Source organism: Strix aluco, chromosome 4 (genome assembly GCF_031877795.1).
Source record: "Strix aluco isolate bStrAlu1 chromosome 4, bStrAlu1.hap1, whole genome shotgun sequence".
NCBI lineage: Eukaryota > Metazoa > Chordata > Aves > Strigiformes > Strigidae > Strix > Strix aluco.
Window position 1 is genome coordinate 122480393 of NC_133934.1, and position 12072 is coordinate 122492464.

At 43.2% G+C, this 12072-nt stretch overlaps 1 long non-coding RNA gene across 1 annotated transcript; it reads right to left on the minus strand.

Annotated features, from left to right (window-relative positions):
• Positions 1-3169: 3169 nt before the first annotated feature.
• On the minus strand, positions 3170-6360 carry LOC141922465 (uncharacterized). The gene is made up of 3 exons (XR_012622990.1): positions 6227-6360; positions 4417-4568; positions 3170-3289 (listed from the first exon to the last, which is right to left on the minus strand). It is a non-coding gene; the product is annotated as an uncharacterized LOC141922465 (long non-coding RNA).
• Between the last annotated feature and the right edge of the window lie 5712 nt (positions 6361-12072).

Genomic DNA, 12072 nt, shown 5'->3' on the forward strand with positions numbered 1-12072 from the left:
AATTTTTACGTATGTAAACTTGTTCCTTCCAGTTAGGAGTTACATATTTGAGGTACACAAAAATGTAAGAAATGTTAACTGTCATATAATATAGAAACTAAGTCACAAAACTCCCATTGGTCTTACTGCGACCAGAATTTGCCCTTAAATATATTTTTGCTACAGCTGTTTTAAAACAAACAGGTTAGGACCCAACTTTTCCATCACTAGTTGAGTAGCTTCCAAGGAACCCCCACGGAAATGAATGAGATTTCTGCTAGAGACATTATCCATCACGATTCTGGGTACCGGGGTACGGTTCTGAGAGCAATGACTATGGTTCTTCTGTATTTTTCTTTCTTTTTGTAGTTCCATATGTGAGTGATCTAGCTGGACTTGCTTTCTGACACCACACTGGGAAAGGCTTCTTGTTGGGGTCATCACAATTTGTAAATGACTTTTAAAATTCCTGGCTTAGAAGCAGCCTGTTTCCTTTACAAATTCCTCTTCAGTGGGCATATTTGCTCTGCAGCCTGCACAAATCAACAAGATATTGGTCTTCTTTTCACAGATCTAGGTAACTTATGTACTGGATTGAGGAGAGCAAGTACCAGGTTGTCACTGTAACTGTAATTCCTCTCTCACTCAATTGTTACACAGTGAAAAGTAAAATTTTAGATCTTTAATCTGGAAAGAATTTATTTAGGTTCTTGTTTTCTAAGATGACCTGGTTTATGCAGCGTTGATTGTATCTGAGTGGAGAGATCTTCTACTAACTTTCTATTAATTAGCATTATAATGGAACAGTTACATTTAGAGCCCTTTTCATTAAAAAAAAAAAAAAATCTTTAGAAGAAAAAAAGTGTCTTATGCAAAGAAAATAGTAAGATGAGATTGATATTGATACTACTTTGGGAAAATTGCTGCAAGGCAAAGCTTGCATCACTTCTGTGTACACAACACAGCCTCTCCATCTTACAGTCTTCACGACAGTGAGCAGAGAAGTCAGGGCTGGTTAAGGGAGGGTCAGCCAGAGCTCACCGTCCTCCCGCGTCCCTCGGCACACCAACACGTGCAGCCAGAGCTGAAGGCAGGGCAGCTCAACGAGGCCGGGGGAAGCAAGTGGCACTTGGGACTGGGCTTCCGCAGGGTTCGGGGCTCTCGCAGGCTGCAGCAAGGAGGAAACGGAGACCCAGGCATTCAGCTGAGCACAGCTGGGCAGTGCCCCACACACGGCCCTGCTCTCAACCCCTCCTCTAGCCCCATTGTTTTGTTGTTGGGTTTTTTTTAAGTAAACAGTCTGTTTTGCATATACTTCACATCAAAAAGCACTAGTTCTAGTCAGGAACTTAATTCAGTATGTTCATCTTACCTCCCAATTACTTCTTATTCATAACTAAGAGGATAAAGACCAGCAAAAGTTATGGTATTACACAAATGACATGCAGACGAGCATTTGCACCAGGGGAAACTTAGTCACTTAAATCGGTATTTAAGTGCATTTAAAAACTAAGCTGCTCATTTCTAGGCACCACAGCGTATTATGACAAACCAAAACAGCTACAAGAGCTCTGAAAGCTCATTGTACTCCTGTCTCTGCAAAGAAGGCTATGAAAGTGAGACCACTTCAGCACACCAGGAAATTTCTGAACCATGTACTGAAACCTTTCCATGCTTACCAGAAAGTTCCTGAAAAAGTGTCACTCATGGGCTGTGCATTCTGCATAGGGATAGGGTTATAATTAGACTGGGATAATTATTTCCAAATTTCCCTGTTTTCATTCCTTCCATTTTTATGGTGGTTTTTTTTTAGCTTGCTTGTATTTTCTGTTCTTTTGTTACTATGCAGTCTGCTAAGATTCTTCATCAGATTAAGCTTTACAAGAAAACACATGCACAGTGCAGCACACAGCTTCTCTACCGTGCAGAGAAACAACATGAAATCTGCAGTGGCAGAGAGCCATCCTAAACTACCCCGTACTTACACTGGTATTCAGGCTCTGTCAGTCTTCTTCAGGGGCAGTAATAACATTATAATGGGACTGGGAGACAAAACTGTCAAATTCTTTCCAAGACAATCTTCCCGGCTCATCAGCATAGACAATCATTCCTTTCACTTCTGGAGTAATAGGAAGATTTTAAGCAATATCTTTTGATTTGAGTTGGACTTGAAAAATGACATAGCTGGGGGCCTTATTTGAAATGCAACGAGTCTGAAATGTAAAGCGCAATTTCCCATGCAGTCTGTGGAGAGAATGAGGCACTTGTCCCAGTTCTCTTAATTGTCTCTGATTGCTGTTTGTGTAGCACAGTCACTTCCTCGTCTTCGAAATCACCTTCAAGGGCTCCAACATTTTTCACTTCACTGTTTTAAATCAAGAAGGGCTAAACACCCACCCATTCAACCGTTAGGGCTCTTTTATGTTATTTATGTGGTTTATGCTATTAGGCTTTAAAATTTTGTTTATTTAATTGGCCTTAACAAGTACTTAAGTAACAGGTTTGAGGACACATCAGTGGGACTCAGCACATGTTGATTAAGGTATGCTTAACCTGACAGTTAATATTTTGTACCATTTTCCCAGCAGCCATTACTGTTATGGAAGAAGTGCTAATTTTCCAAAAATGGTTAGAGCTTGATTATTATGTTGGTTCTTTATTCACATGGCTTCATTATTTTTTTGGCACTGCTCTGTGAGAGATGAAGTAGTGCTATTATTTCTACTCCCAACTCCTTTCAGTCTCTTGCAATCATTTAGGCACATGTGTGACATTACTCAGAAAAGCAATTCTGTTTGCCTTCAAATGAGACTGGGCAGATGGATACACCCCGTAAAACAAGCTGCTCACCTTCAGGAGTGACCACAGTATTTTCTGGTGTATACCTGCTGAGTTGAACAAGAAACAGTAAAAATCACGGTCATACGTCCCACCAAATCTTCTTTAAGTAAATAGCTTTCTTTCACAAGAGAAGTTCTGCCAGCTGGAAGCCCTAGAGCCTCTCTCATTTTTGGGGGAGTCCGAAGCAGCCAGGTAGTTAAAGAAGGAAAAGGGAAGGTATTGGAAATTTCTGAGAAAGGTTGCAGGTGAGTGGAAGCCAGAGAGGTCACTTTAGCCTCTAAAACAAGAAAGTCTGTTTCGGTCTGTGGCTAGAATATTACAAGCTGGTACTCCCAAGTTATCTGACACAGCAGAAGTCCAACAGCTTTTTACATCAAATTATTCATGAAAGTCAGCAGGAGCTGGAGATAAACTATTCATTCTGTGCATATCTATGTGAAAGGAACTCTCGGGGGAGATCACCAAGGTCCTGGCAAGAAAACAAGTGGAAACATTTTAAGAATGGGAGGAAACATTTATAATTGAAATCACCAACAGTGTATTTTGATTAGTTAATTCTACCAGAATAAAGATGCCACGTTTCCTGATGAGTGGGTGGCACAGAGGAGCGCAGAGGGTATGAAGGCTGGAAAAAATATGACTATCACCCCAGCGTATTCTGCCAGCCTGCTCTTAAACATGACACCACTGGGCCTCCGTGTCCCTGAAGCTCAAGACATCCTGACCTGAGCAGAGACTACCCAGGTACACCTGCCACCTCTCTCCTTCATTTCTCCCCTAGTTGCCAATACTACTTGTCATCATACTGCTATCAGCTTCTCATGGAGATGCACCTAAAACAACGCCTCCTACAACCGCGCACTCATCCAAAGAGATTCCAAGACCACGTATTGAGTAACCTCTGATTCCCTAACAGCACAGTTGCAAATGAAAGGCAGGACTGTAGCCAGAAGCCTTCTCTCTTTTGCCTTTCTTCACCGAACAAAAAAGTTGAAATGCTGATTGAATGTTATCTTATTGTTCCACAGCTTTTTGTTGTTGGTATTCACATTATCACGGCAATTCTGTCCGGTCATGGATCTGAATGTGCTGCACATGGTTCCTGCCCCAAGGAGCTAACAACAACAGGGCAAGAGATGGATGGGCAGAGCCCAACAGACCACAGGGAAGGAAACAATCAAATAAGCCAGGTTAACATGTGTTCGGGGGACTCAGAACACCTGTGCTTAATAAAATAAGACTCCAGTAATGTTAAAGACAGTGCCAGTTTCAGACCATTTAAGCTAACTTTGTTTTTTACCCACAAAAAGAAAGTTAATGCCACATAAAATGTGAATTTTCTTTAAAGCCCCTAGTCTAGCAACAGGGAAAGGGAATAAAAGATGTTTTTAAAATGAAAGCTTTTGCTTTAAATACTGCATTCAAAATGAAAAGTATTAACTGTTTTTCGTTCTTTATCTTTAATAACATGTTAAGGGGTTTCTTAGCAGTAGTTGTGACAATGGGAATAAGTCAGGGTTAACTTGGCAGAAACCCCAAACCACACTTAGCTGTTCCCTATTGTAACAGCGAACAAAGGTTTTATTAACATCTTACCCCTTGTCGGGCCCAAGAGTTCCTCTTTTCAACACAACAGGAGCTTAGAGTCTTCAATTTGCAGCTCTGTGGAGGGGATTTATGCCTTCAGATTCAGCATGTTGTTCAGCATTTGTTTACATTTATTTCCAAATGTCCCCATCAAAAGTTATCTATGAGAAGCACAGACATTTAAAAAAATAAGTATTTTTAAAATGTATCCAATATGGGCACAAAATCAACGCGTGAAAAGCCTTCCAAACTCCAAAACTGAGCTGCACATAAAAGATGGGATGGAGGGTGGGCTGTAGGTCATGAAGTCTGTAGTCAATAATAGCAGCAGAGGAAAACCAGAGCAAAAAACCTTTCATTGAAAAAATCTTGCTCCTCAGGTGCCTACTGGTTCAGGTGCCTCAGCAAATCACAGCTGTCACGCTATCAGGAGGAGAAAAGGTGTCACACCGCTTGCTAAGACAACCAAGTAGTCCCATTCATCACCCCACCATGTTGGTGGGCCTCGGGGGTGCAGTCACCTCCATGGCAGGCCACAGCCTCTGCTGCTCCCAGGTCGGAATGTTCCCTACCAAGCACTCTGTGCTCATCTAGTCTGAAAGGTACATTGGAAACAAAGAAACAGAGATTTTGGTCAAATGGAGGTAGCAGACTTCATAGGAGGTCTGAAAGGACTCTGACTTTAACAAAATATAGCCAGCAATTGGCTCCTGTGCCCATTCTCCTGAAACCCCCATTGAATGGGATCAGATAGAAACAGTCTGGAGCGACTCAGTGGGATCTTGTGAAAAGCTGACAGCAGAGGCTGCACAGTGAGGTTAAATATATCCTCCTCAGCTGTAAGGGAGACTACTAATAAATCGGCATGCACCCATAGCGTGCTCATCTCTCAAACAGGCTGTCCTCGCCCCCAGCACTCAGCATCAACCCTATCCCAGTCCAAAACAAAAGTGATTCATTCACTGACTCTTGAGGACCCACCATATTGCCAGACCTTGCTCCTTGCTGGATTTAAGACGAGGCATTTTTGGAAGGACAATCTACTGTCACCTGGCAAGAGATATTTCAAGACCAAGCATCCGATAGTCACTTGGAAAGGGAAACCTGCAGCTTGCAGTCCTTCACAGTAAGGTGGTGATCACAGCCCCGACCTTTGGCTTCCCCCCGGCTGGGAGGGACAGGCACCTCAGGCACAGCCCTTCCCCACAAGCACTGTTTGACTTGAGCCCAGAGGCCGTCCTTCCTAATATGTCAAGGTTTCCTAATCCAGTTTAGTATCCAAACATGTCAGCATTTCCTGATGCATTCTGTGCTCAACTTCAAGGGCACAAGAGCACGTTGTGCGAAATGTGTTCCCTTCCTTTGTGGAAACAGCTGGCCTTGCAATCATCCGCTGGCTCCCACTCCGCAGAAATGCACCTTTGTGGCTTCAGAGCACTGCGAAGATGCATCCCCCCGTGCTTTCCGTGTCCTTTCTAGTGGAAAAACTGGAGGCAAAGGGATTGGTGTGTTTTTTCAAATGGGAATCTGAAAAACATTGACTTTGCATCGAGTTACAGCAAAATTAACTTGTTTTTCAAAGCAAACAGCAATTTCTCAGCTTCTTCACCGGCGTCTCTGTTTCCAGTTTGTGTTCCAGCTGCCGTAAAACAGCGAATAAAACGGGCTGCTCTCCTACCTCGAGAGGGCACCACGAGACAGTTGAAAAAAAGGAATGGACATAAACAAGCTTTACCTCGGGCACCAAATATTCCTGTCATGAGGATGTTCAATTACAGTAATTAGCAATAATCACATAAGCAACAGCAGCTTTCCTTACCTCACTTCACCCTTCCGAAGAATGGAGTCTGCTTCATTAAAACCTCCGCTTCCTCCTTAATCCCAGGGACCCGTTCGTGGGTGCTTCCTTCAGAGGCGTGAGGACCTGCATTGACCATCACCACTTCCCAGTGCTGCTGCCAAGATGCCGGGTCAACGTGTTAACCGCAAAAGGAGAAATGTATTATCATGAATCATCTGACTTCAAAATGGAAATTTTAAAAGGGGAAAAAAGTCTTAAATGTTAACAGGATCTATTAAACAAACTGGAGCCTATCGTTACTATAAGTACTGCTATATTTTCTGTAACAACTCTGACCTACTTACAAGAGATGAGCTCTGTCTATGAAGCAGGATTGGGTTTTTTTTTAAATAATCATGTTTTCCCTCCTACCACCTGGTATCCAACCAACTGAGCCTGACAGTACCTAATTTGAAGTGGAAAGCTGAATTTAGCGGATTTACTGAAGGTCAGATGAAACCACATTTGTTTAAAGAAAATTTTCTACTTTTTTAGCCTGGAAGCATCTCAGTGCAGTAACTTAAACACAAGGCCATTCTTCCACCCTCCAAATCAAAGCGCCCCAGCAGGGAGGCACGGGGCACTGCACTTGCAGGGCATGCAGACAGCAAGGCAGCCCCAGGCAAGGCACTAGGCTATGTCCAGCCATGCAAGGAATGGAGCGGAGAGGTTAATATCTGCATGAACCCAAAGAGATTCACACTACAATGACATGAAGACCCTATGCCCTGACCTGCTCCAACAGTGAAGTTAGGAGTGAGCAGGTTACTTGTAAATATCTTAAATTAATTTTAGCAACACTTCTACTTCCTTTCTTTGCTACATCCACTTTATAATGTTGTTATTCTGGTTGCACACCTTCTTGACAAATCTAATTTTTGGTGCTACTGATAAATTTGCAGCATAAAACCTGAAGGAAACCAAAGAAATTTCAAACCAAATTAGTAAATCTAAAAAGTAAGTAAACTATGTTTATCTGTTAAAAATTAGTCAGTGAATTTGGGTAAAGAAAGGTAACTAAAGGGGTTTGAATTGTTTTATTCAGCCTAGAGAAGGCTCCGGCGAGACCTTATAGTGGGCTTCCAGTACTTCAAGGGGGCCTATAGGAAAGGTGGGGAAGGACTCTTTATCAGGGGGTGTAGGGATAGATGAGGGGTAATGGCTTTAAACTGACAGAGGGTAGATTTATATTAGATACAAGGAAGAAATTCTTTCCTCTGAGGGTTTCAAGACACTGGCACAGGTTGCCCAGAGAAGCTGTGGCTGCCCCCTCCCTGGCAGTGTTCAAGGCCAGGTTGGACGGGGCTTTGAGCAACCTGGTCTAGTGGAAGGTGTCCCTGCCCATGGCAGGGGGTTGGAACTAGATGACCTTTAAGGTCCCTTCCAACACAAACCATTCTGTGATTCCATGATTCTATGAATGTGCTTAAATTTCTCAGTGTGGATGAAAGAATGGGCCTGGGTACTCCTGACCTCCAAATGGTTTGAAAATACAGGCTGCCTCCAACACAAAGGCATATTCATTACTGGCTCGTCAGAAACCAGGATTATGCTCCCAATGTCCTTAATGCACTGTCTGAGCCATCCATTATAGGCCGGAAAGTCTGGATTCAAGGTAGGGCTCAAAGTAACAAATCTTCACAGTTGGGTGTAAATCCATATCGTCAATTGATGGCTGTCCAATGTGAATGGCAAAAGTAAAGGAAGACACCAAGAGCTGTTATCAGACTGCTCCATGAAGCTCTAGGTCCCTTCTACCTCCAAAATAACAGGAACATGATGAAGGTAAAGAAAAAAAATTGACATATTCAGGACATTTGGCAATCTGACGGCAATTCCAGTCGGTGACATTTCACAGCCAGCATTTTGCTGTATTTTGTATACTCAGGGAAACAACATGGACACTCTACTTCCTCACCATAGGTGAGCTGAGGGCAGAGGCGGTGTGGCCTTGTTGGAAAGAACAACTTTGCCAAAAAAACATAGCATACAGAGGAAATGATGAATTTCTGTTATATAAATATACAGAAAATAAGTGGCTTATTCTTAACCAAGAGGATTCCATTGACACACATTTATTTTTGGGCAGAATTCCTGCCGTTAAAACAAAAATGCTATAAATACAAAATTTTAGGACTCAGATTACAACATGAAGAATTAAATACCTGCAGTCTCTCTTTCTGTATAACCTTACAAAGCTGATCATTATATAGATTGGTTTTGTCTTCATTTCAGATTTGTGACAGCCGCCAGAGCTCAGAATGATGACTTGGTCTTATAGATGTGAGGGTCATGAGTTAAAAAATTAGATAACTAATGATGTGTGGATTTTGTGGGAACCTGAGATACGTAAATTTCCATCCCTCCAGTTCTTTCCCAAATGGTTCTTTATAAGACTCAGGCAAACAACAATCTCATGAAGTTCAACAAGGAGATCTGCAAAGTCTTGCACCCAGGGATGAATAGCCCTGAGTACCAGTACGGGCTGAGGCCAACCAGTTGGAAAGTGGCTTTGCAGGAAAGGCCCTGGGGAAAGGCCCTGGAGGTCCTGGTGGACAACAAGCTGACCATGACCCAGCAAGGTGACCTTGCAGCGAAGAAGGCCAACAGCCTCCAGGGCTGCATTAGGAAAAGCATCTCCAGCAGGTCAAGGGAAGTGATCCTTCTCTCCTCAGCACTGGTGAGGCCACATGTGCAGTGCTGGGTCCAGTCCTGGTCTCTCCAGTACAAAAGAGACACGGACACACTGGAATGAGTCCAACAAAGGACCACAATGATGGTTAACGGACTGGAGAATCTGTCATATGAGGAGAGCTTGAAGGAACCAGGGCTGTTTAGCCTGGAGCAGCTCAGGAGAATCTTACCACCTGATGTGGAGTATGAAAATGGAGTCAGACTCTTCTCAGTGGTGCCCGGTGAGAGGACAAGAAGCAATGGACGTGCACTGAAATACAGTAAACTCCACTTAAACATAAAAAGTTTTTACTGGGAGGAAGGATAAGCACTGGAACAGGTTGCCCAGAGAGATTGTGGAGTCTCCTTTCTTGGAGATATTCAAAACCTAACGGGATGCAGCCCTGAGAAACCTTCTGTAGCTAACATTACTCTGGGTAGGGCTTGGACTACATGACGTCCAAATGTCATAGAATCATAGAATGGTTTGCCTGGAAGGGACCTTAAAGGTCATCTAGTCCAAAGCCCCTGCAATGACCAGGGACATCTTCAACTAGATCAGGTTGCTCAGAGCCCTGTCCAGCCTGACCTTGAATGTTTCCAGGGATGGAGCATCTACCGTCTCTCCAGGCAACCTGTTCTAGTGTTTCACCACTCTCATCATAAAAAATGTCTTCCTTGTAATTACCCTCTTTCAGTTTAAAACCATTACCCCTTGTCCTGTCACAACAGGCCCTGCTAAAAAGTCTGTCCCCATCTTATAAGTCCCCTTCAAGTACTGGAAGGCCACTATAAGGTCTCCTCGGAGCCTTCTCTTCTCCAGGCTGAACACCCTTAACTCTCTCAGCCTGTCCTCATAGGGGAGGTGCTCCAACCCCTTGATCATCTTTGTGGCCTCCTCTGGACCCACTCAAGCAGGTCGATGTCCTTCTGATGTTGGGGGCCCCAGAGGTGGACACAGTACCCCGGGTGGGGTCTCACACGAGCAGAGTAGAGGGTCCCTTTCAACCTCCACACTTCTGTGATTCTGTGACTGTGTAGGCAGTTTTTTTCTGAGTTATTGATGTGTTTTGCAACAGGAAGAGCAACAAGCTGTATCAACAAACTCTTGCCACTGAAAAAGCTGAATTAATTGCTAGAATCACACCAGCCAGCTGGAGTGAATGTGAGTTTCTATTCAAAGTCCTGCCAATGTAAACATTATTGTTGCAGAATCTGAGCTCTAGCCATGGGCTATATTCCAGATTTCTTAATGTGCCTCAAGAACATAGCCATCGTTAGCCACAGTATTAGCACCCTGATAAGAGCTGCATGTGACAGCGATGTGAGGGGCTGGCTGAAATGGTGATTGAGCCTGTGCTGCAGGCTCTGCTGCACCAGAAGGGCTGCAGATGCCTTAGCCTGGCCAGAAAATCATCCTGTGACAAACATGTGCCAGATATAGGAAAGAACTATGAAGATGGTTACAGAGCACCCAACAGAGAGGCCTGGGAGAGCTGACCTTCCTGTACTCGGGGGAAAACTGTCAGCAACCCCCAGTTCCTCCTGTCCATTTCTAGTCTTCCACCCAGCCCCTGGACAAGAAACATTTAATCAATGTTCATTTAAATGGAAATATTGTGCTGCTCCATGACTGCAGGTGGAGTGGGAGTAATGGCCAGGCACCAGAGCTGAAAAAGATGAGGGATAAGCAAGATGGAATGCTGCTGGGAAGAGGCGGGCTGGCAGCCAGGCCTATATTTGCTGTGACGGGAGAGGGAGAGGATGAAGGGGGCAGTTGACTCTTGTTAGGGCTGTGTGGTGCAAGGGGGACGGAGGACTGTGTCGTGGGGACGGCTGCACTGCTGTGTGCCATTTCCCACCACCAGTCAACCCACCACGTCCAGCCCCACAGGCTGGCACGGGACATTGTCCCAACCTGAACACTGCGTTCAGCCGAGCCTCGGGGTGGAACCATCCAAACCATGCATGGAAAACAGGAATGGAGAGAGAACGGTCCTCCCTTCCATTTCCTGGTTAAATGATGAGCTGCTTGGTCGAGATAAGGGAGATTTCACTGCAAACCTTGCCTATTTGGCAGAGGGCCTTTTTAAGCTCCAGTTCCTGGATTACATTTAAGCTTTCATTTTTTTCAGAAAAATCAATGTAACTATAATTCCTAAAGACACAAAGCTAAGAAGCAATACTCCTCCCATCCCAGAATCATTCAACCTAGTTTTTAAGTCCATCATGGAAGTTAGGGGAGAAGGTCTGACTAATTATTTACTGAGCATTTGCAGATGAAAATACTATTCTAAAGTACATCAAGTGTATTCCAAAACCCAATTTTAGGCCTAATAGTGTGGTCTGTTACATCAATCACAGGAAGTTATTTGAATGTGAATATGGTTGTTGGTTTTATAGATTTAATTGCAACACTTGCCTGACCCCTTCTATATAGATGACATGAAATGAAACAAACTGGAGCTAGATACCAAGGAATGATTTATTTTAAAAAATGATTTCACATTTTTAATCAAGTCTGACATGGTTATTTAAGTAGACCTGTTCGGGAACAAAATTAATCTTCAGGCTGGTTTTATTTTTCACTTTGTAATATATTATGTCTCTAAATGTTGAACTATAATTTATTTCTAACCATACCGGTGGTTTTGTTGTATAGTCAGTAAATCAACATCTGAGAAAGGACGTCCTCTGCATTTTGTTACTGCTCAAGCAATTTTCACTTCAAACCATGTTATTCTTTACTCTGTTTTCTTGTCCAGTTCTGCACATCAGATGTCTATAATTGCCATTCTCCAAATTGCAAATACAGCCTGTTTATTTCTCACATCCAAAATGGGAGCACAAGAATAAGAATAAAGGTTAACTAAGACAAGATTGTTCACTAGAACAATCTCCCGAGATCCAAACCTAGCAAAGTTTGTCAGTATATGTTTAATTTAAAACATGTTAGTATTTCCACTGCCTTTGAAAGAATACATTTTATGTTAAGGCATCTATAGAAATTCTCATACTTCAATTATGAACAGGCTAAAGAACTTCAGGGGATAGAGATCGGAGCACCTTGCAAGCTGAGCAGACCTACTACACTAAATGTAACCCTTTTTGTCTTTCAGAAACTAAATTCCTTTATTGTTTTTATACTGTAA